Below are 25,069 nucleotides of genomic sequence, written 5' to 3'. Positions count from 1 at the left end.
CTGATGGAAACAATGCCATTCCTGAGAGGAGGGTTCTTAGTTCATACATAAACCCAACCTCTGGGAATTGTGGTAGCAGCATTCAGAAATCACCCATTCAGGCCAACAATTTTGAACTCAAACCACAGCTAATATCACTTGTGGAGAATCATTGTTCATTTGGTGGGAGTGCTAATGAAGATCCCAACCAACATCTCACAAAATTCCTGAGAATTTGTGACACTGTGAAGTCCAATGGAGTCCAGGAAGATGCCTATAAACTGCTTTTGTTCCCATTTTCACTTAGGGACAAAGCAGCTAAGTGGCTGGAATCATTCCCAAGGGGGAGTCTAACAACATGGGATGAGGTGGAAAGCAAGTTTCTGGCACGTTTCTACCCCCCACAAAAGGTCAATAGGCTTCGATCTGAGGTTCAAACTTTTAGACAACAAGATGGTGAAACTCTCTACGAGGCATAGGAGAGATTCAAGGATTTGACAAGGAAATGCCCACCAGACATGTTCCATGACTGGGTGCAATTGCATATTTTCTATGATGGACTTTCTTATGAATCAAGGAAGGCGGTAGACCATTCATCGGGAGGTTCATTAAACAGGAAAAAGACTGTGGAAGAAGCCATTGAAGTGATTGAGACAGTGGCTGAGAATGAGTACTACTATGCATCAGAGAGGCACAACACTAAGGGAGTCATGAAGCTAAACCATGTTGATACAATTCTATCCCAAAACAAAGTGTTTGCCAAGCAACTAGCAGAGCTTACCAGGCAATTAGAAACAAAGCAAGTGGCTGCAATACACACACAAGATCAAGAGGAAGTAAGCATTGAAGGAGGTGATTGGGAAGAGGCCAACTATGTGGGAAACCAACAAAGGCAATCATATGATCCACATTCCAACACTTACAACCCAGGATGGAAAAATCACCCAAACTTTGGGTGGGGGAACCAACAAACCCAACCACAAAACCACAAACCTTACAACCACAACCAACATAACAATTCCACATACCAAAACTCCAACCAAAGATCATACCAAGCCACACAAAACACTTACTCCCAACCATCATATCATGGCCAAAATAATCAACCTACCCAACCTGATCCAAACCAACAATTTCAAGATCAATTAAACCGGATAGAAGGAATGCTTACAACCATGAGTCAAGACATAACCGAATTGAAAGCTTTTAAGGAAGAAGTAAAGTCTAACCTGCAAAACCAAGGAGCTGCCATCCAGAAGCTAGAAAATCAAATTTTGTATTTGTCTAAGCAAACCCCTGGGACGAGCGTTTCTCATGCTGCCAAGGCTATTGCAAGGGAAGAATGTAAGGCCATAACCCTCAGAAGTGGAAAGAATCTAAAGGAGATCTCAAAGGAAACCACAGAGGATGAAGCAAGGAAACATGTGAGAGACAAGGAACAAGGACAATCTTTTACACCGTCCGCAACAAAAGAAAAAGAGGTCCTGAAGCCTTATACACCTAAAGCACCATATCCTCAACGTTTGATGAAAAGTGAAAAAGATGGTCAATTCTCCAGGTTCTTGGAGATTTTCAAGAAGCTCCAAATCAACATTCCGTTTGCTGAGGCAATAGAGCAAATGCCACTCTATGCAAAATTCTTAAAAGAATTAATGACCAAGAAGAGAAGCTGGAGAAATGAGGAAACTGTGTTGTTAACTGAAGAATGCAGTGCCATCATTCAGCACAAATTGCCTCAGAAATTGAAGGACCCAGGCAGTTTCCAAATCCCCTGCATCATAGGAGAAGTCATGGTGGAGAAGGCCTTGTGTGACTTAGGGGCCAGCATCAATTTGATGTCTCTAACAATGATGAGAAGAATGAAGATTGAGGAAGCCAAACCAACAAGAATGGCCCTCCAATTGGCAGATCGAACTTTTAAATTCCCTCATGGGATAGTTGAGGATTTGTTGGTGAAAGTGGGAGATTTTATATTTCCTGCTGATTTTGTGGTGTTAGATATGGAGGAAGAAGCCAAAGCTTCAATAATTCTGGGAAGACCCTTCCTGGCTACTGCTGGAGCCATCATAGATGTACAAAAGGGTGAACTCACTCTTAGACTACATGATGAGAAATTGGTGTTTAACGTATTCAAGGCAATGAGCTATCCATCAGAATCACTAAGGGAATGCATGAGGATTGATGTAGTGGACATTGCAGTACAAGAAACTTTCGAGGAAACAATAAAGGAAGTGGCAGAGGAGGAGTTCACCAAGGATATTGAAGTTAGTGACATCAAGGCTGCTGAAACAACCATGCCAAGCATGCCAGAGAGAGTGAAAGAAGAGAAGGAAGCACCAAAACCTGAGCTCAAAGCATTGCCCCCTAATCTCAAGTATGCATACTTGGGTAGTGATGAGAGTCACCCTGTTATCATTAGCTCTGCCCTGAGCCAAGAACAGGAAGAAGAATTGATCAAGGTGCTACAAACTCATCAAGATGCCATTGGATGGACCCTAGCCGATTTGAAGGGGATAAGTTCATCCATATGCATGCATAAAATCTTGTTAGAAGAGGATGCTAGACCCTCCATTCAAGCTCAGAGAAGATTGAATCCTGTCATGAAAGAAGTGGTACAAAAGGAAGTCATGAAGTTATGGCAGGCAGGGGTAATCTACCCCATTTCTGATAGCCCATGGGTTAGTCCCATCCATGTAGTTCCCAAGAAAGGTGGCATAACTGTGGTGCCAAATGAGAAGAACGAACTCATACCCACAAGAACCGTCACTGGGTGGAGGATGTGCATAGACTACAGGAAGCTCAATGAAGCCACCAGAAAGGATCATTTCCCACTCCCATTCATGGATCAGATGCTTGAAAGGCTTGCCGGACATGCTTACTATTGTTTTTTAGATGGATATTCAGGCTACAACCAAATAGTAGTTGATCCTAAAGATCAAGAGAAAACATCATTTGTTTGTCCATATGGAGTTTTTGCTTATAGACGCATGCCCTTTGGATTGTGCAATGCACCTGCCACTTTCCAAAGATGCATGCTGTCCATCTTTTCGGACATGATTGAAAAATTTATTGAGGTCTTCATGGACGATTTTTCTGTGTTTGGAGATTCTTTTCCTAGCTGCCTACACCACCTTGCCTTGGTGCTTAAGAGATGCCAAGAGACTAACCTAGTATTAAACTGGGAAAAGTGTCATTTCATGGTCACAGAAGGAATAGTCCTTGGCCACAAAATCTCTAATAGAGGCATTGAGGTGGACAGAGCTAAGGTGGAACTCATTGAAAAATTACCTCCACCAAGTAATGTCAAGGCAGTTAGGAGTTTTTTGGGACACGCTGGTTTTTACAGAAGGTTTATTAGAGACTTTTCTAAAATAGCCAAACCTTTGAGTAACTTGCTTGTCTCTGATACACCCTTTGTATTTGATAAAAATTGCATGCTAGCCTATGAACTTTTGAAGCAAAAACTTTCCTCTGCACCTATCATTGCCCCACCTGATTGGAACTTACCTTTTGAACTGATGTGTGATGCATCAGACCTTGCTATTGGGGCAGTGTTAGGACAAAGGAAAGACAATTTGGTACATGTGATTTATTATGCCAGTAAAGTCTTGAATGATAACCAAAGGAATTACACAACCACTGAAAAAGAACTCTTGGCAATAGTCTTTGCATTTGACAAATTTAGATCCTATCTCATTGGATCTAAAGTCATTGTCTTCACTGATCATTCAGCTTTAAAATACTTACTTGCTAAACAAGAATCCAAACCAAGACTTATTAGATGGGTTCTTTTGTTGCAGGAATTTGACATTGAAATCAAAGACAAGAAGGGTGTAGAGAACAAGGTGGCAGACCATTTATCAAGAATACCATGTGAAGAAGGAAGCGCACAAAGCACACATATAAATGAGTGCTTTCCTGATGAACAACTCATGGTAATTCACAAAGCACCCTGGTTTGCAGACATAGCAAACTTCAAGGCCACTGGGAGTTTACCGTTGGAATTTAATAAACATCAAAGGAAGAAATTGGTAAATGATGCCAAATACTTCATCTGGGACGAACCATACTTGTTCAAAAAATGTTCCGATGGCATACTCAGAAGATGCATATCCGAGGAAGAAGGAAGGGAAGTCTTATGGGACTGCCATGGCTCCACTTATGGAGGACATTTTGCAGGAGAAAGAACAGCAGCTAAGGTGTTGCAGTGTGGTTTTTATTGGCCCACTATCTTCAAAGATGCAAAAGAATTAGTGAAGCACTGCCATGAATGCCAGAAAGCGGGGAACCTGCCAAGAAGAAATGAAATGCCACAACAATTCATTCTGGAACTTGAATTGTTTGATGTATGGGGGATAGATTTCATGGGACCCTTTCCCTCCTCATACTCAAATAATTACATTCTTGTGGCAGTAGACTATGTCTCCAAATGGGTTGAAGCAATAGCAAGTCCAACCAATGATAATAAGGTAGTCATGAACTTCCTCAGAAAACACATTTTTTGCCGTTTTGGGGTTCCAAGAGCAATCATCAGTGATGGAGGAAGCCACTTCTGCAACAAACCATTAGAGGCATTGCTTCTAAAATATGGAGTCAAACACAAGGTAGCCACACCATACCATCCACAGACAAGTGGGCAAGCCGAAATATCTAACAGAGAACTCAAAAGGATCCTGGAAAAGACTGTGGGAACTTCAAGGAAGGACTGGTCGATTAAGCTAGATGATGCTCTTTGGGCATATAGGACAGCTTTCAAAACACCAATTGGAATGTCTCCTTACCAACTAGTATATGGAAAAGCTTGCCATTTGCCACTAGAGTTGGAGCACAAGGCATACTGGGCCTTGAAACTTTTGAACTTGGACAACAAAGCTGCTGGAGAAAGAAGGATGTTGCAAATTCAAGAGTTGGAAGAATTCAGAGCGGAAGCTTATGAGAATGCCAAAATTTACAAAGAAAGAGCAAAGAAGAAGCATGACAGCAACATAGCCCCAAGGAAATTTGAAGAAGGACAAAAAGTATTGCTCTACAATTCTAGGCTGAAGCTATTTCCAGGGAAGCTAAAATCAAGGTGGTCTGGACCATTCCTTGTCACCAAGGTCTCCAAATATGGACAAGTAGAAATCATGGAAGAAAAGTCACAACGAACCTTCATTGTGAACGGTCAAAGACTCAAACATTACTTGGGAGATGTGGATGAGAAGGACAAAGTTAAATATCACCTCAACTGAGGAAGCTGACCGTCAAGCTAATGACGTTAAAGAAGCGCTTGTTGGGAGGCAACCCAACCTGAGGTAATACCCTTTTGCTGTTTCTTTTATTTGTTTCAATAAAAAGGGTGAAGTAGTTTCTGTGCATTGCAAAGAATTAAGTTTGGTGTTTCACACCAAACAATGAATTCGTGGATCAATAATTCAAAGGGGAATGTGTGACTCTAAGTTTGGTGTTCCACCATAAAGATCAACTGAACACAACAACCTTTGAATTATATGAGAGGGACAACCATTCTAAGCAGTCACAGAAATGCTTAAAACCCTTAGCAGCAACTTCATTCCAAAGAGAACTCAAGGATTCAAAGCACAGAGAAGTAAGTGGGAGACTAAGTTTGGTGTTCACACACCAACTTAAGACTCAGATACTTACCCACACATAGTTGAGCTAACCACTCAAGTGCTTGAGAAGCAAGCAACTTCATCACTCTTTGCAGGAAAGGAAACAAGGATTTTAAAGCATGAAGCAACATTTAGGAGAAGAAGGGAAAATCAAATTGTTTCCTGGCAACAAAGAGAAAAAGGAATTTCACAAGGTGGTATTGTTCCTTGATAATTCTTTAAAAAGGGCAAACAAAAGCATGCTTGTTCTGGTTTAAACTGTAAATGTTGAATCTTTCTGGAATGTGAAGTTTTTAGTATATTTGTCTGTTTATTGCTTTGAATAAAGTGAATGCCTAGATGTTTGGATATAACTCCACCTTCTTAAACAAATGCTTGCCATGCTTGTTCTGTTTCCGAAAATAAAAGAAAAGTTTGAACAAAAGTAACTTGGCTCAATTAGTGACAAATCAAGTAGAATTAAGTGGTGGTATGCATGCTTGATTGTTTAGTCAGATCACTGGAAATAGAGTGTAGAATTATCATTTTTATGTAGAAATTGAAAACTGTCTATGGATCTTGATGAATAAATGTCTTTGGCCATGAAAAAGAAAGAAAAGGAAGAAGAAAAAGCCACTGAAAAAGGGCAACCAAAAAGAAAAAAATTGAGAAAATAAGCTAGGCACCAATGGTTTGAACTTCTGAGACAAATGCCTGTGGTGTTCATGTATTAAGGATATGCTTGGATGAATAGGTTCTGAGGAGTGTTTCAACACTTGGTAACTTGGGTTAACTAACCCGGGATTATCAACCAAAAGTCCATTATCAAGAGCAACCTAAATACAAAACATTTAGTCACACAAAGAGGTGCTGGGCACCAATGTCTCAAGAAGAAATGTGAACTAAAATGCCTAAAGTGGATATGTGTAGTGCACTGATAAGAAAAAGAAAATGCCAAAGGCTTGTGCAACACATGACACTAAGCAAACAAGGAGCAAAGTAGCTCTAAGTAAAAGAAAAGAAAAACAAAGAAGAGAAAAGTGCCAAAGACATAAGAATAACAAGAGGCCATAGCAGTGTTTGATGGATGCAATGAAAAAGTGATAATCTTACCTGATAAGTATGAAAAAGTGATGCTGCAACTTTCTGCATAAAACCCTTCTGATGAACTTCAAATGCTTGCTAATATAGCCAATGTAATTGCTTTCTGTTTCATACTTTCTTCTCAAATAACTCAGGACTTGCTTAGGGACAAGCAAGTATTAAGTTTGGTGTTGTGATGCCAAGGCATCTTAGGCTAGTTTCACTAGCATTTTTCTGTTAGTTTTAGTTGTTTTATGCATTTTCTTGAGCTTAAAGTAACCAAAAATGGTTAAATGAAGAACAAAGCAATGAACCATCCAAACAGTATGATTTTAATGCAAATTCCATGAGTTTTAGTTATATTACTTGAATGCTATGAATGGAAGATTTCTCATGAAATTTTGCAAGACTTTGATGCAATTGTTTGGATGATTTCAGGGAAGAAGAGGCTAAGCAAGGAAGCAACAAAATCAATAAAGGAAGCTTGAATATCACATGTGGAGTTTAAGTTCCAGTTTAAGCCTAAACTGGAGCTTAAACGCCAGAATCAGGAAGGCTAAGAAATGCTGGAATTGAAGTTTAACCTCCAGTTTAACCTTAAACTGGAGGTTAAACGCCAGAATGGGAAAAGCACCAGGGAGCCATTTCCACGTTTAAGCTCCAGTTTGACCTCAAACTGGAGCTTAAACGTGTTCGACCAAGTTTTCTCCTCCAGGGTTGCTCTCTCCATTTCCACGTTTAAGCTCCAGTTTGACCTCAAACTGGAGCTTAAACGTGTTCGACACCTCCAGGGCTACCCTTCTAAGCTTCCACGTTTAACCTCCAGTTTAACCTTAAACTGGAGGTTAAACGTGTTCGACCTCCAGGATGCCTCCTTCCATTTCCACGTTTAACCTCCAGTTTAACCTTAAACTGGAGGTTAAACGTGTTCGACCTCCAGGGCTGCCCTTCCTATATCCACGTTTAAGCTTCAGTTTAACCTTAAACTGAAGCTTAAACGTGTTCGACTACATGACTCTCCAGGGCTGCCTTCTTCCATTTCCACGTTTAAGCTTCAGTTTAACCTTAAACTGAAGCTTAAACGTGCTTCTACAAAAGGCCTCACTGGAAGTGTCTGGCGTTTAAGCTGCAGTTTAAGCTTAAACTGCAACTTAAACGCCACTCTTGGAAAAGGTTTCTGGACCAAAAATATTGTGGTTTAAGTTAGTATTTGAGCACAAACATTAACTTAAACTTATTCTGGTATGAAACCCAATTGAATATCATGGTTTATGGGATTGGGCCTGAAGGATTGATGAGTCTGAAATTTCAATTTATTGAGTCATGTGCCATTATTTGATTATCACTAAGTTGGCTCAATGAATGTTACAGAATTTGGATCAGCAGCCTCATCAAGATTATGGATCATAAACCCAAGGCAAAAGGAAAGCAGGGAGAGGCCTCAAAGCCCAAGAAACACAACAGAAGCTCAATATAGAAAGTGTATAAATAGGATAAAATTTAAGTTAGAAAGGACTTTTACCTTTACTTTTTTAGCTAGTTTTCATATCTTTGTAGTTGAATTCAGAGCTATGACTCACTAAACCCCTTTCATTGGGTTAGGGAGCTCTATTGTAATTCAATGAATCAATAATAGTTTATCTTCTTCTTCAATCTTTTCTCTTGAATTTTGTTAGAAAGCTTCTCGTTCTAATTCCATTGGGTAGTTGTCTTGGGAAAGAAACTACCCATAATTGGAATCCTTCGGAACCTTGGGAAAGGAATGGAGGATTCATGCTAGAGAAGCTTTCTCACAGTGAATTGGATTGGGGTTTGGATGGATATTGTGACATGTAATCCTACCAAATTGTGGTTCATGAAACTGTGTGGTATAATCAGTGATCGAGCATCATCTCTTCTTATGAACATTTAAACCAAGGGATTGGGAATTTGTTTGTTTTTAGAGAGAATTGGTGAGCCAAGGGATTGGGATCCAATCATATAAGATTGCCAAGCAAAATTTAATGAACGCATTGGTTGAGGAAGAGATATACATGTTTTGATTCGGAGATCTCAATATCTCCTAACACCCAATGAATTCCCCATTTCTGATTTCCAATTTCTCTTTACATTCTGCAACTCAATTCTTGCAATCACCCCCATTCCCTTTTAATTTCAGCAATTTACATTCTGCTCTTTAATTCATGCAATTTAAGATTCCGCCATTTCAATTTCTTGTCATTTACTTTTCCCGCCAATTTTACATTCCGCAATTCTCATCTAAATCTTGATTCCGCTCAACTAGAACACACTTCTAATCTGAATTGCTCACTCAACCAATCCTTGTGGGATTCGACCTCACTCTATTGTGAGTTTTTACTTGACGATAACCGGTGCACTTGCCGGAAGGAATTTTGCCGATCGTGCAATTTCCTAAATCGTAGCATAACAAGTTTATGCGCATCATGCATATTTTTGAATTTGATTGTTTATGAATGTTAAAATTTTTGGCTCTTGAAAGAATGAAAGAAAAAGGAGACATGTTATTTGATGATCTGAAAAATCATAAAATTGATTCTTGAAGCAAGAAAAAGCAGTGAATAGAAAGCTTGCGGAAAAAAAAAGAGAAAAGCAAGCAGAAAAAGCCAATACTCCTTTAAACAAAAAGGCAAGGGTGATAAAAAGGATCCAAGGCTTTGAGCATCAGTGGATAGGAGGGCCTAAAGGAATAAAATCCTGGCCTAAGCGGCTAAACCAAGCTGTCCCTAACCATGTGCTTGTGGCGTGAAGGTGTCAAGTGAAAACTTGAGACTGAGCGGTTAAAGTCGTGGTCAAAAGCAAAAAAAGAGTGTGCTTAAGAGCTCTGGACACCTCTAACTGGGGACTTTAGCAAAGCTGAGTCAAAATCTGAAAAGGTTCACCCAGTTATGTGTCTGTGGCATTTATGTATCCGGTGGTAATACTGGAAAACAAAGTGGTTAGGGTCACGGCCAAGACTCATAAAGTAACTGTGTTCAAGAATCAACATACTTAACTAGGAGAATCAATAACACTATCTGGATTCTGAGTTCCTATAGAAGCCAATCATTCTGAACTTCAAAGGATAAAGTGAGATGCCAAAACTGTTCAGAGGCAAAAAGCTAAAAGCCCCGCTCATCTAATTAATACTGATCTTCATATATGTTTTCGGAATTCATTGTATATTCTCTTCTTTTTATCCTATTTGATTTTTAGTTGCTTGGGGACAAGCAACGATTTAAGTTTGGTGTTGTGATGAGCGGATAATTTATACGCTTTTTGGCATTGTTTTTGGTATGTTTTTAGTACATTTTAGTTAGTTTTTATTATGTTTTTATTAGTTTTTAAATAAAAATAACTTTTCTGGGCTTTACTATGAGTTTGTGTATTTTTCTGTGATTTCAGGTATTTTCTGGCTGAAATTGAGGGACCTGAGCAAAAAATCTGATTCAGAGGCTGAAAAAGGACTGCAGATGCTGTTGGATCTGACCTCCCTGCACTCAAAGTGGATTTTTTTAGAGCTACAGAAGCCCAATTGGCGTGCTCTCAATTACGTTAGAAAGTAGACATCCTGGGCTTTCCAGCAATATATAATAGTCTATACTTTGCCCGAGATTTGATGGCCCAAACAGGCATTCCAAGTCAGCTCAAGAATTCTGGCGTTTAACTCCAGAACTGGCACAAAAGCTGGAGTTAAACGCCCAAACTGGCATAAAAGCTGGCGTTTAACTCCAAGAAATGTCTCTACACATGAAAGCTTCAATGTTCAGCTCAAGCACACACCAAGTGGGCCCCGGAAGTGGAATTTTACAATAAACACCCTAGCTTAGTCATTTTCTGTAACCTTAGGTCACTAGTTTACTATAAATACTACCTTCAGTGATTCATATTGTACCTAATGACACTTTACACGTTTTTTGTTGTGTTCTCTACGGCATGAGTCTCTAAACCCCATTGTTGGGGGTGAGGAGCTCTGCTGTTCTTCATGAATTAATACAATTACTACTGTTTTCCATTCTATCACGCTTGCTTCCATTCTAAGATATTCATTCGCACTTCAACTTGATAAATGTGATGATCCGTGACACTCATCATCATTCTCACCTATGAACGCGTGCCTGACAACCACCTCTGTTCTACCTTAGATTGAATGCATATCTCTTAGCCTCATGATTCAAATCAGAGTCTTCATGGTATAAGCTAGAATCATTGGCGGTCATTCCTGAGATCCAGAACGTCTAAACCTTGTATGTGGTATTCTGAGTAGGATCTGGGAAGAGATGACTGTGACGAGCTTCAAACTCGCGAGTGTTGGGCACAGTGACAGACGCAAAAGGATCAATAGATCCTATTCCGACATGATCGAGAACCGACAGATGATTAGCCGTGCGGTGACAGCGCATTTGGAACATTTTCACTGAGAGGATGGGATGTAGCCATTGACAACGGTGATGCCCAACATAAAGCTTGCCATGGAAGGAGTCTTGTGTGCATGAAGAGGAAGACAGTAGGAAAGCAGAGATTCAGAAGACAAAGCATCTCCAAAGCCTCAACCTGTTCTTCATTACTGCATAACAAGTATTTATTTAATGTTCTTTTACTTTTTACAATTAAATCTGAGAATTACTGATATCCTGACTAAGAGTTACAAGATAACTATAGCTTGCTTCAAGCTGACAATCTCCGTGGGATCGACCCTTACTCACGTAAGGTATTACTTGGATGACCCAGTGCACTTGCTGGTTAGTTGTGCGGAGTTGCAAAAGTGTGATTGTAATTTCGTGCACCACCTACCTACTCCCAAGTATAGATACTCTGGTGGATGCATCTTCTGGATACAAGTACCTCTCCTTCATGGATGCTTATTCAGGATACAATCAAATCCCAATGTACCCACCCGACCAAGAAAAGACCTCATTCCTAACCCCAAAAGTAAATTACTACTATATCGTCATGCCGTTTGGGCTCAAGAACGCAGGAGCCACCTACCAAAGATTGATGAACAAAGTCTTTGCAGACCACATTGGGAAACTAATGGAGGTTTACGTGGATGATATGCTGGTAAAAATACAAAGTGAGGAATCTTTGCTGCCCAACCTCACCAAAGTGTTCGACACCATCAGAAAGCATGGTATGCGACTTAATCCCGCAAAATGCACCATTGCGGTAGAAGCTGGAAAATTTTTGGGCTTTATGCTCACACAAAGAGGAATTGAGGTGAACCCAGATAAATGTCAGGCGATACTCAACATGAAAATTCTGACCTGTGTTAAAGAAGTACAACAACTCAACGGAAGATTTGCAGCCTTGTCTAGGTTCCTAGCCGGGTCAGCCATCAGATCTCTCCCCTTTTACACTACATTAAGGAAAGGAAAAAGGTTTAAATGGACAACAGAGTGTGAATAAGCCTTCCAAGATTTCAAAAAATTCTTGGGGCAACCACCCATTCTTACCCGACCACGGGAAAGAGAAGTCCTCATATTATACCTCGCAGTGGGAAATCGGGTAGTTGCTTCAGTACTAGTCAAAGAAGACGAAAATGGGCAACAACCCATCTACTTCATCAGCAAAGCCTTACAAGGGGCCAAATTGAACTATCAAAGGATAGAAAAGTTCACCTACGCACTCATCCTCACTTCTCGCCGACTTCGCCTGTACTTTCAAGTGCACACTATCAAGGTTCGGACTAACCAGCCCATAAAAAGTATTCTACAGAAGACAGACTTAGCGGAAAGAATCCTACAGCGGACAGTCGAGTTGTCTGAATTTGATCTTCTATATGAAACTCAGACAGCCATCAAGTTACAATATTTGGCCGACTTCGTTGCTGAGTACACAGATACCCTGGGAAATCCCACAAAATAGAAATTCTACGTGGATGGCTCTTTGAACAAAATTCGGAGTGGCACAGGCGTGATAATAGAAAGTGATCAGGGAACCCAAGTCGAACTCTCATGAAAATTCGACTTATCTGCTTCAAATAATCAAGCTGAGTATGAAGCATTACTGGCTGGTTTGAGGCTGGCTAAGGAGGTTGGAGTCCAAAAGCTAACCATCTTCAGTGATTCACAAATATTTACCTCGCAAATAGAAGGGAATTACCAGGCCAAGGATCCCACCATGAAAAGATATCTGGACAAAACCAAAGAATAGCTTGGACAACTCGGGAAATATGAGATCCAACATATACCTCGGGAACAGAATGCTCGAGCTGATGCACTCTCAAAACTAGCCAACACCAAACCAGGGGGCAATAATAGAAGCCTCATCCAGGAAACATTACAAAACCCATCAATCTTAGAGGAAGAAAAGTCCTAACCATATCAGGTCGGGATCAGGGGTGGAAGGCCCCCATAATTAACTACCTCAAGACAGAGGCACTCCCTACAGATAAGAAGGAGGCAAAGAGGTTGATAAAAGAAGCACATCACTACACTATAGTAGGCAACATCTTATATAGAAGAGGGATCTCAACACCCCTCCTAAAATGCGTACCAACCTCCAACACAAGGGAAGTCCTGGAAGAAGTACACAGTGGCATGTGTGGCAACCACTTGGGGGCACGAGCTCATTCCAAAAAGTACTAAGAGCTGGATTCTTCTGGCCAACCTTACAAAAAGAAGCGACATAATTCATTAAAACATGCCCACCATGTCAGAAGTATGCTAATTTCCACGTCGCCCCACCAGAAGACCTCATCAGTGTAATGTCACCCTGCCGTTTGCAAAATTGGGGCTAGACCTCCTCGGACCCTTTCCCTTAGGATCGGGACAAGTCAAATTCCTTATTGTAGGGGTGGACTATTTCACAAAATAGATTGAGGCAGAGCCCCTAGCCAATGCCTCTACTCAAAGAAGTAAAAAATTTCTATACAGGAATATTATTACAAGATTTGGAGTCCGTTACTCCATCATCACAGATAATGGCACTCAATTTACTGATACGGGCTTTAGGAACTTGGTAGACGACTTGAAAATAAAGCACCAATTCACGTCTGTAGAACACCCACAAGCTAATGGACAGGCAGAAGCCGCCAACAAAGTCATACTAGCTAGGATAAAACAGAGACTACAGGACGCAAAGGGAGCTTGGGCAGAAGAACTTCCACAAGTCCTATGGGCATATCGGACAACTCCGCACTCCACCACAGGAGAATCACCCTTTTGACTTGCCTACGGAATGAAGGCAATGATCCCAGTGGAGATAGAGGAAGGATCCCCCAGAATAATCCTGTACCATGAAGAAGCCAACTCCCAAAATCAAAGGGAAGAGCTCGATCTACTACCCGAGGTCCGAGAAAGAGCTCGGATTAGAGAGGAAGCACTAAAACATCGAATGACTTCAAGGTATAATCAGAGGGTAATCCAGCGAAGCTTTACCTGCAACAATCTCATCCTAATCCGAAATGACATCAGAGCAGGACGATCAGGAGAAGGGAAGCTAGCAGCAAACTGGAAATGACCTTATCGAGTGGTAGAGGTACTGGGAAAAGGCTACTACAAGGTGTCCGATCTTGAAGGACGAGAGCTACCAAGGTCATGGCATGCCTGTAACCTAAAAAGGTACTATAGTTAGAAAGTGATAAAGATCTTAGGTCAAGGCGCACTCTTTTTCCTGAAAAGGTTTTTTAACGAGGCGCCAAGCCAAGATCTACAAATTGCCCGTCTTAGAAGGGTGACCACTTAGATGTATATATTCTTGTCTATTTTATATCTCCTACTTGAATAAAGTTTTTCAGATTTCATAAAAAGGTTACCTACCAAGACGCATTAATCTGAGTACAAGAATTCATCGTTCGATTACGACAAGGTCGGCAAGATGAAAGCCAAATTCATCGGCCGATCACGACAAGATCGGCAGAATGAAAACCAAATTTATTGCCCGATTGCAAAAAAGTCAGCAAGGTGAAAGCAACAAAAACATATTAATGCAAGAAATTATAAAAAGTAATCCATAAAAAGTAGCCTGACGAGGTCTTACTAAAAATGGACTACTAAAAAAAACTTAAGAAGGACCGACAAAGAAGAAGTCGGACCAAACCAACCAACGCAAAAAGTTATAAAAAGTAATCCATAAAAAGTGGCTTGACGAGGTCTTAGTAAAAATGGACGACTAAAAATAACTCGAGAAGGAATGACAATGAAGAAGTCGGACCAAAAAGTTATAAAACAACAAGAGAAGTCGGACCAACAAAGCTATAGCTCGGACCAAGAAGAGAAGTCGGACCAAAGCTATAGCTCGGACCGATAAAGAGAAGTTGGACCAACGAAAAGCATGCGCTAAAAGGGACATAGCTTTGCCCAAAAAGCCACGACTCCATAGCAAGGCTATTAAAATTGTTCAAGCTAAACTAAAAAAGGTTCCTAGCCCCAAATATCACTTCGAATAACCAAGCGGACAAAACAGGAGCTAATAAGAAGAGGTCAGAATAGAAAGACACTATCAAACTCCACAAAGGCTGCAAAAGGCATATCAGACAAAACATATCCATCAAAACAGAAACATTTAAAGAGTAAAAAAGACTACTTAGGCGGCAACCTCAAAATTTCAAAAGTGTTTTGTTCCAAAGTAAAGTTGCACCGAGGTAACCGAAAGTCAAGTCCACTGCACCCAAAAAATTACAATAGCCAAAGTTAAAAAAACCCACAAACTGGGCTGAAGAAATAAAACAAAGAAATCATAAGGGGTGCAAAGCGTCCCCAGTAGTAGCATCAGTAGTCGAAGGAGGAGGAAGGATATTCACAGTAGCGTCCACAGTCCCATCCTCCCGATTAAGAACTTCACAATCCGGATCAGGTTGAGAATGGCCGACCTCAGCGGAAGGATTTGAAGAAGTTGTGGCTGTAGAAGCTTTGGCTGGTGGAGCAGGAGAAGGGGGCTCATCATCTTCATCATCCGGAGCGGGCACTATTTTACCATCTTTCACCACATTATCCAAACTAAAGAGAGTCAGGTCGAGTTCAGGAGCAAGAACTCGGACCTGTGCCTTTAGATTCTCATAAGCACCTGTCATGGAATCTACCAGATGGCCCTGAAAATCAGCATAATTCACAAGAACAGATTCAAGCCTCTCCCTTAGCTCCAACACCTCGGCATAAGTGCGGGTATAACTCTCTTTGTGTTTCTTCGCCATCTCCTCAGCCAAATTGGCAGCCGCCTCAGCCTTGACAGCTCGAGACTTCTCCTTATCCAAATCCAGCTCTAGCTTCGCCACCCTAGCATCCAGCTCATCCTTCAAGCCCTTGATTCTATCAAATTCTGACTTGGCATCCTCAAGAAAAGCTTTCGTCGCATGAACCGGGGAGCCCTGAATAGTACGGAATAGAGCTGCTCCCATATGGGCCATCCGAATACTGTTACTGGTGATAAAATTCAAGTGGTGAAGGATGGACACATCATCCATTGGAAGTCAACCAAAGGGGGTAATTTGAATATCAACAAATCTCACAGCATCAAAATCTGGGGCATCCAAGTCATAAGGTTTAATAGTCCTTTATTTTTTAGGAGGAGGGCCAGCAGTAGGAGAAGCGGCAACACCAGTAGAAGGTCGAACGGGGTCAGAAGAAATAATCCGGACCTGAGGGGTTGGAATAACCTTCCTCGCCCCAGAAGCACTCGATGTGGGTTTCCTTGGAGGAACCTGGGAAGACTTTCCCTCAGCAGCCTTGGCTGAGATGTTGGAGGCAGCTGTCGCCTTCTTAGCCCGAGGATAGGCCTTCATGGAATTTGCATACTTCACCATTTCTGAAAAATGAAAAACGGCAAAATTAAATCGTCAATAAGAAAGGTATAGATTGGCAAAGAAATACAAAAAAGCTAAAAGGACGTCAACAACTACCCAATTCAGCCTTAAGAAGGGAAGGATCCTCTAGAAACTTTTTTTTGTGTTGAGATGGGGAGGCTCTCCCCAATTTTCCTCCAACACATTCACAAAGGCCTGCTCAACCTCATCCAGACTTTCCCAGGAGTACCTAGCTACAACTACATTCTTCTGCCAGCAAAGAGGAAAGGTAGGCTCATCATTCTCATCCAAAAAGAAGGGCCGAACTCCCTCAACAGCTCGAACCTTGAAATAGTAATTTTTAAAGTCCCTAAAGGACTCGTCATACATAGAGAAAACTTTCTTTCCTTGAGTAGCTCAGAAAGAAACCCAGGAGGCTATCTTCTTCGTTACCCTAGGCTTCGTCAACACAAAAAGGTAAAGGAAGAGAGTTTGGGTAGGTCGAAAATCCAGTTCTTGGCACAACAATTGGAAGATCTTTATGAAACCCCATGAATTCGGATGGAGCTGAGAAGGAGCTACGTTGCAAGACCACATCAACTCGGTCTCAAAAGGGGTAAAAGGAATGATAATATTCAATTGACTAAAAAAGTAGTCGTAAGCGTAGAAAAAAGGACGTTCTCCTTGAATCAAAGAGGGAAAGCTAACCCTCTCCTCAGGGTCAGGCGACACTAACTCATAGTTCTTCTCTTAATCCCTATCACTACAAATCCTGTGGTGCCTCCTAAGTCGAACACAATACTCAGAGTCAGCAACGGTAACACACATCAACACAATGGAGTCCAGCCAGTCAGACATGCCATCCGGGATCTTAGTAGACATCTCAACAATATTTTTGCGAGAAGACATAGGCCAACTATTCCTACAGTAAAAAAAAGGAAATGGGTTACTACCAGACAACTCAGACAGATATAGAGACAATTCAGACAATAACATATGAACGTCAAAAGTCAGAAATGACATTAAAAGGGAAACCCCAGGATTCACACTAAAGTCTAGGGGCACCCTTTGGAGGCAGTAACAAGGCAAGAACCTGGAAAGAAAGAAATCGATAGCCTATCCCTAACATTCCTCAACAAGAAAACAAAAATCCTTTCCTGACAATGACACTCCACACAAAATAGCAAGAAAGCCGTCATCATCAAGCAGGACACGCAAAAATCATCAAAAGCTACAAACCTTCTCTACCAGCAAGCCAATATCTTTCTCTACCAACAAGATCAAACAAAATAGTAAACCCAGAGACAAAGACATGCAAAAATAAAAGAAACAGAAACAACGATAAAACCCTAAGGAAGCACGCATCGCAGCAAAAGAATGTAGGGATCACCACAAAAAAGCAAGCTTTTTCAGAAAGACACAATCTTTTTCGAAGAAAGTCAAGATTCTTGGAAAACCACATGCAACAGTACGGTGGAAACATACGAGAAGGCGACATAAAAAAGAAAAGAAAAATACTAACCTGTCGAGGAAGAAGAAGCAAACGTGAAGGAAGAAGCAAACAATCGAAAACTTTCGAGCAGAAGAAAATAGAGAAACCCTAAAGCGCAAAAAAAAAAAAACGAACGGAAGGAAGCAATTTTCAGAGAAAAATGAAGCAAAGGGAGAAGAAAAAACTGAAAGCAAGTCTCAGAAATTCAAAAATGAAGTAGCAAAGAGGGAAAAAAGGAAACGGCGAAAGGATATTTATGAGCTTTAAAAATACCCTCGCACGTTTCCAAGAAAAGCGCAATGCGCACTACAAATAAAAGAAGAGAAAATGCTTCGCATTCAAGGATCCTCAAACAGAGATCGACAAAAGGCAAAATGCTCGAGCTCGACTTCTCTAAAAGGGTTGAAGTCTGAAAATGCGACCCTAAAGAGTAAAAATCCGAACTCGAGCAGGGGCACTATTCATACCCTAGGTCGAGCTATTCGACTTGGGCTGATTGAAGACAGAGCAACCAACCTCTTCAGATGGGTCTTCGCGACCTTCTCTCAAAAAAGGTAGGCCAAACCGCCACGAGAGGCCCGAACCGGCCCAAACAAAGGGACACAGCCCAATCTAAAGGTAGCTAAAGCCTAGAAAGATAAGGGCGAGCCCCCTTAAAGATAAGATGACTTCACTAAAAGATAAGATAAGATAACTAACATATCTTATCTAGAAAAGTCAGCCTACACTACTATAAATACACTGGAGCACCCGGGTAAAACTCATACTCTGATTCTACTAAAAACCTGCTTAAAAGCCCATGCTAACTTAAGCATCAGAGTCTCTTGCAGGTACCACCACCCTCCGGTGATCAAGGATCAGCAGCACCAGCTCCAGCAAGTCGGACACGACTGCTCCGGCCATCACAGCAGATCTCATCCGAGATCGGCCTTCAGTTTCAGGTAACCCTCGGAACATAAACCATACTTAAAATCACCACTATTCTAACATTAATATTCCTAAGAATCCATTGAATCAGTACCTCCATACACACCACCTCAATATTCTCACAAATATAAACCACCTTCCATATATGAAGACTCTCTCCCAAATAATGAACCTTCTTTTTCTCCACAACCCTCAACAGAGAAAGTACTCCAAGAGAAAGAAGAAGTCCAAAAGAGGCAAGAATATATCATGGCTACTTTAGCCAAAACTTTAACCCGGTTAGCCTCAATATGCTCTTGCAACAATCCAAGCACTTTCACAGATGAATGTGAAGAATCCACTTCAACTGAACAATGTGAAGTGGAAGAGAACTTGGAGTCTCAAGAGGAAGAAGAGGAGTTAAAGTATGAGTTGTATAAATGGAGAAGCTTAAATGCATTGAATTTGAAGAAGTGGTTGAAGAGTTAGGAGTTAAGCAAGAGGTGCATTCCAAGATTGAAGACACTTTATCTCCAACTAATGAGCTTGTTGAGTTTGTTGAACTTTCTTCTGTTGGATTTGAAATTGATACTGAGGAGAACTGTGCACAATTTACGAGACACAATTTGAGTAATGAGGAAGAGTTAGAAGGAGTTGATGAGCAAAGAATAGAAATTGAAGAAGCTTATAAAGAGATGGAGGTTATTCAAGAGGAACAAAAGGGAGTGGAGATCATATTGCCAAGGCCGTTGGAAGCCTCTCTTCCTAAGTCATCACCATCCAACACATCATTTGAGTGGGTAATCTTATCCTTTAGCTTTATTGGCCCACTTGAATATGGTTTGCTAGAAATGAATGGGCAACTTAGGGCTCTTTATGAGTAGAAGAGTAAGAAAGAGATAGGTAGTGCTTGGTAACATGAATCAAGGCTCATCACTAAGGTTGCAACCTCAAGGTTTGAGTTCCAAGGATGGTGTAATGTTCAATTGAATAGATCTCGGAGGAGAATTTGACATTTAAGGGAGAATTCTGAAGTCTTGTCACCCGAATGGAACCATGAGAATCAACAAAAGGACAGGTACAAAACAAGGGTTGGGATTCCGGTATACAAATTGAGGATCAATACTTTTGGGAGCTCTTTGCTTGTTTCGATTGTTTTAATAGCTTGATGAACTTAATTGGGAATTTTGGAGATCATTTGAAGTCTAAGAATTGGTGGAGGTTCAAAGATGAATTCAAGGATAAGCCTCCATGACAAGAGCTCACCAAATGTCCAACTTAAGGACTTTAAATAAAAGTACTAGGTCGGAGACACGCCACCATGGTAACACGTTTCTAAACTTATCTCTTTTCTCATTTTTGTAAATATTACTCTTTTTCTTAGTAGTTTTTTATTATTAATTTCATGATTGGGTGATAGAGAAAAGTCTTTTTATTCATAGGTTTCTTAGTACTTGTAATTCTTGTTTTAGTTGCTTTTATTGAGTTTTTGGTTGATTTAGAATAAAATTTTGGTTTTTAGAATGTATATATATATATATATATATATATTCAGAATTCCTTTTCGTGTTATATGCTTCTCTTTAAAAAAAAAAATACCAAGTTGTGCCTATACATGGGTTGTGCATATGCACTATGACCCTCCCAAAACATCATATTTTCATGCGTATGCATCATCAATTCAATTTATCACTTCATGCGTACGCACCTCTTGTGCGTATGCATTATTCCATTCCATAATTGACATGGTTTTGTGTGTATACCATGTGTATGCATACCTTATGCGTATGCACCACTTCATGAAATCCACACCACTTGTGTGTGTGCATGGTAGCTGTGTACGCACAAATTCGAAAATGATACCCTTTTTGATGCAAAACCCTATTTGCACAACATCCCCAATTCTTCTTTTTCATTCTTCTCAGCCATAGCCCCCATTCCTCCATCACCCAACATAACTTCCACCATCTTCTTTACACCTCTTCCACCATTAACTCCCAGCCTCAACCACCACCGACCTCCATCCTTCGGCGAACCACATCATCGTCAGCCACCACTACCCCTTCCTTCTATTTTCTCCTTCTTCTCCCTTTCCCTATCAATGCCACCATCAATATTGTCAGGCTACCATTGCCACTGCGGTTGCTTTGCCCAGTCCCCTTATTCCTTATTCCTCTCCCTCCCATTGACTCACTCACGGCAGCATATCCCTTCTTCCATCTCTATTGTGGCAGAGCCAGAATAGGGCATCATTCCTGTTTCCTTCTCCATTTCTGACGTGTTCACTACCGCCGATGCCACCTCTACTGGTTGACCAATGCTGCTGCTCAATCCAGCACCCCTTCCTTGCTATATTTTTACTTTGCTCTATTTTAGGTTTTTGCCTCCTTTTAATTTCTGTTAAGTTTAGTTAACTTTGTTTAGTTTGTTAATTTTGTTTAATTAGTTAGTTAGATTAATTTGATGTTAGTTGATTCTAGGTTGTTAGGTCAGGTTAGGATAATGTAGTGGATTATTAGGTTCTGAATTATCATTGATAATAGTGTTTGGATTGCCTTGAATTGCTGTGAAATTATTGCTGAGCTCGTTTGATTAATTGTTTGGTTGCATGAATTGTTGGGTTACTGCTTCTTTGGATGAGAAATTTGCTACTAAATTTGTTGGAAAATGCTTAATTCCTTTGATGATTTTCTGTTTGCTATTGTTTGGTTGAGAGATTTTTGACCGTTTTATTAAGAACATTTTGAGCTTACTGATTGAATTTATGGTCAAATTACTGCTGAATTCATACCGATTTGTGCATTTATTCCTTGATGTGTTACATGACAACTAACTCTTTTTTAACTAACCACTTTTCTTTCCCTAAGTACATAGTAACCATGTTTCCATACTTTTTGGTTAAATTGGCAAAGCAACTAACTTTGATTGGTGTTATTGATTGGTGTGTGATTTCTAGTTGGCTTTGTTTCGTAATTGCACTCACACATCCAATAAATTCTCTTTCCTCCTTCCACTTCACAAATACTTGGTTATTAATTTTATCTGTTTGAGGTTACTTTTACCTATTATTACAAGTTTCATACACTTTTAACCTATGTAACTGGTGCGCAAAATTTGAACTCGCACAACTTTACCAACAAGTGCACTGGGTCGTCCAAGTAATACGTCAGGTGAGTGAGGATCGATCCCACGAGGATTGTTGGATTGAATAAGCAATAGCTATCTTATTGGACTTAGTCAGGCAAATAATAAAAGAAGGGTTGTTGTTGTAAAGAAAAATAATAAAGAAAATAAAGAAAGCAATTAAAGAATTGATAAAGAGATAATATATGGAAGCAGTTAAGGCTTTGGAGATGCTTATCTTTCTAGATTAATACTACTTACTAACTATTTTAATAATGAATGATTCATTCCATGACATACTGTAAATGATTAAATCCCAATTCCTTGGCAATTTAATCTCCTCTGATTCTCATCAAAAGCCAGGGTTAGTGGTCATTCGATTTGAACGAGGGTAAAGCTCAATATTCTAGTTTAGCACCACAAAAACCTTGATTACCTAAAACTGATAGGATTTCATGTCACATATCCCAATCAGCTGCAAGTAACCCTCAGTTTAGGAGGAGTGTTTTCAAGCTGTAGCTCAAGCAACCTTGGTAAGAGCATCACAAAGAGCTCATGTAGAATCAGGTGTTATACTTCTGTTCTACCCCAGATCCATAGGATTTAGAACAAAAATAACACCTTAGAACCGAATCAAACATTAATCAAAAGAGAAGAGTAATGATATTAATCCATAGAAATAAGCAGAGCTCCTAACCTTAACTAGGAGGTTTAGTTACTCATACTTTACAAAGAAAATAAAGAAGAAGATCTGAAGTAGTGTGCCTAGTGTTCTAAAACCTAAGTGATCTCCTCTTTAAATAGTAAATGCTAACCCTAAAAGATGTTAATTTAATTTAAGAATTACAAAAATAAAATAAGAAAAGCATATGGAGTGCTAAAATCCACTTTGGGGCCCACTAGGTGAGTGTTTGGGCTGATGCCTGGCGTTCAACTCAGGTTCTGGGAGTTCAACTTGGAGAGGGGGGCGTGCTTACTATTTTTTGCTCCCTGGCTAGCGTTGAACGCCAGTTTTAGGCGTTCAACTTGGGAGGTCAGTCCTTCTTGGGCATTGGACGCCCAGGCTTGGTGTTTAACGCCAGTTTTGGTAGTCATTCTGGACGAGAAGTATGAACTATCATATATCTTTAGAAAGCTTTGAAAGTTAGCTTTCTAACACTATTAAGATCGCATCAATTGGACTTCTATAGCTCAAGATATGCTCGTTGGAATGCATGGAGGTCAGGATTGACAACATCTGCTATGCTTTCTTCGTCTTTGAACAAGATTCTGCCAAACTTGCCCAAAAATTACCTAAAATCATAGAAATAACACAAAAACTCAAAGTAGCATCCAAAGATGAATTTTGCACTAAAACATGGTAAAAATTAATATAATCTAACTAAAAGCAAGTAGAAATTGCTATGAAAAAAGGTATAAGATGCTCACGCATCACAACACCAAACTTAAACTGTTACTTATCCTCAAGTAACCAAAAACAAGATAGGACTAATTGGAAGAGAAAAATGCATAAGGTTTTAGAGTTGTCAATGAGCTCAATTCTAATTACTGAGTGGGGCTATTAGTTCTTTATTTTGGCATCTCACTTTCTTTTGTAGCTTAGAAATATTGGCACCCTTTGGAACTAGAATCCGGATGATATTATTGATTCCCTTCTTTTAGTTTTTTCTTGATTCTTGACCACAGCTTTTTCTTTTGGTGCTTTGCACCTTTAAGCCTAGACGTAACTCTAAGCGTTTTGTTTTCAAGTATTATCACCTGATACATAAATGCCATAAGAACTTAATTGGGAAAATCCTTTGGATTTGAATTTAGCTTTGCTGAAATTCCCAGACAGTGGTGCTCAGAGTTCTTAAGCGTACTTTTTATAGCTATTGAGTTAAGAAATTAACTAACTTAATTGATGATGACAAACATTGATGCATTGGGTTAAACACCCAATTAGTTTTGATTGTGTTTTATTAGTGTTTCATGCCAAAGAAATAAAATAGTAGCAGCCCAAACAAATAGAACAAAGAAACAGAAGCTGCTATAGTGTGCAAAGCTTACAAGCACAACCCAAACAAAAGTGTGTCAAAGAAGACATTTGGGCTGAATGGAATTTATTCAACCCAAGCCCAAGAAGAGTGGTGCGCGAATTTGAGAACTCGCACAACTGAATTGGCAAGTGCACCGGGTCGTTCAAGTAATACCTCAACTGAGTGTGGGTCAATTCCACGAGGATTGTCGGATTGAGCAAGCAATGGTTATCTTGCAAATCTTAGTCAGGCGGATAAAAGAGAGTGGTTGTTGTAAAAACACATAAAACAAAATAAGAATGAAAGGAATACCAACTTGATGTAGAAACAATGATGGAGAATCAGCTAAGGCCTCAGAGATGCTTGTTCTTCCGGATTAACACTTCTTACTGTCTACTTTAACAACGAATGATTCATTCAATGGCAAGGCTATAAGTGACTAAAGCCAAGGTTAGTGGTCATTAATCTCCTCAGATTCAAACCAAATGCCATGGTCAGTGGTCATTCAATCTGGACGAGGGTGAAGCTCACACATTCAATCTCTGGTGATCCTACTCAAAATGCCACAGATAAGGTCGGATCTTCTGGATCGGAGAATGAAGCTGTATGGTTCAAGCCTTAGCGCTACAGACACCTCAGTTACCCATGACTAACGAGATTTTATGTCACTTATCCCAATTATCCCAGATATGTGTTGGAATCTATGATGCACTCTCAAGGTGTAGCTCAATACTATCCTGTCAGGGACTCGCAAGAACTCATGTAGAATCAGGGGTCGTACGTTAGTTTCACCCCAGATTCATAAGGATGAAGAACGAAAATGCATCATAGAATAGAATCAAGCATAAATTAAAGTAGAAAAGTAATTATATTAATCGATAGGAATGAGCAGAGCTCCTATCCTTAACCTAGGAGGTTTAGCTGCTCATAATTTACAAAAAATAGTATGAGAAGGTCTGAATGTGCAAAAAGTCTGTGCTTCTCCCCTCTTGGGAGGCATGATCTTCAGGAGGAAGGAAATCTCTTATTTATAATAAAAACTCTAAGACTAAACCTAGAAAAGATATTATTATTAAGTGAAAATTACAAAAAAATAAAATAAAATAAGCTAACAAGTGCTAAAATCCACTTTGGGGCCTTCTTGGTGAGTGTTTGGGCT

The 25,069-nt window shown here is 40.1% G+C and overlaps 1 non-coding gene across 1 annotated transcript; it reads right to left on the bottom strand.

The window, feature by feature from the left end:
• Positions 1–395: 395 nt before the first annotated feature.
• On the bottom strand, positions 396–499 carry LOC148562559 (small nucleolar RNA R71). The gene has a single exon (XR_015886479.1). It is a non-coding gene; the product is annotated as a small nucleolar RNA R71 (small nucleolar RNA).
• Positions 500–25,069: the final 24,570 nt, after the last annotated feature.

Source organism: Arachis ipaensis, chromosome B6 (genome assembly GCF_059453495.1).
Source record: "Arachis ipaensis isolate K30076 ecotype BB chromosome B6, ASM5945349v1, whole genome shotgun sequence".
Lineage (NCBI taxonomy): Eukaryota > Viridiplantae > Streptophyta > Magnoliopsida > Fabales > Fabaceae > Arachis > Arachis ipaensis.
This window is presented reverse-complemented; position numbering and strand designations above follow the sequence as displayed.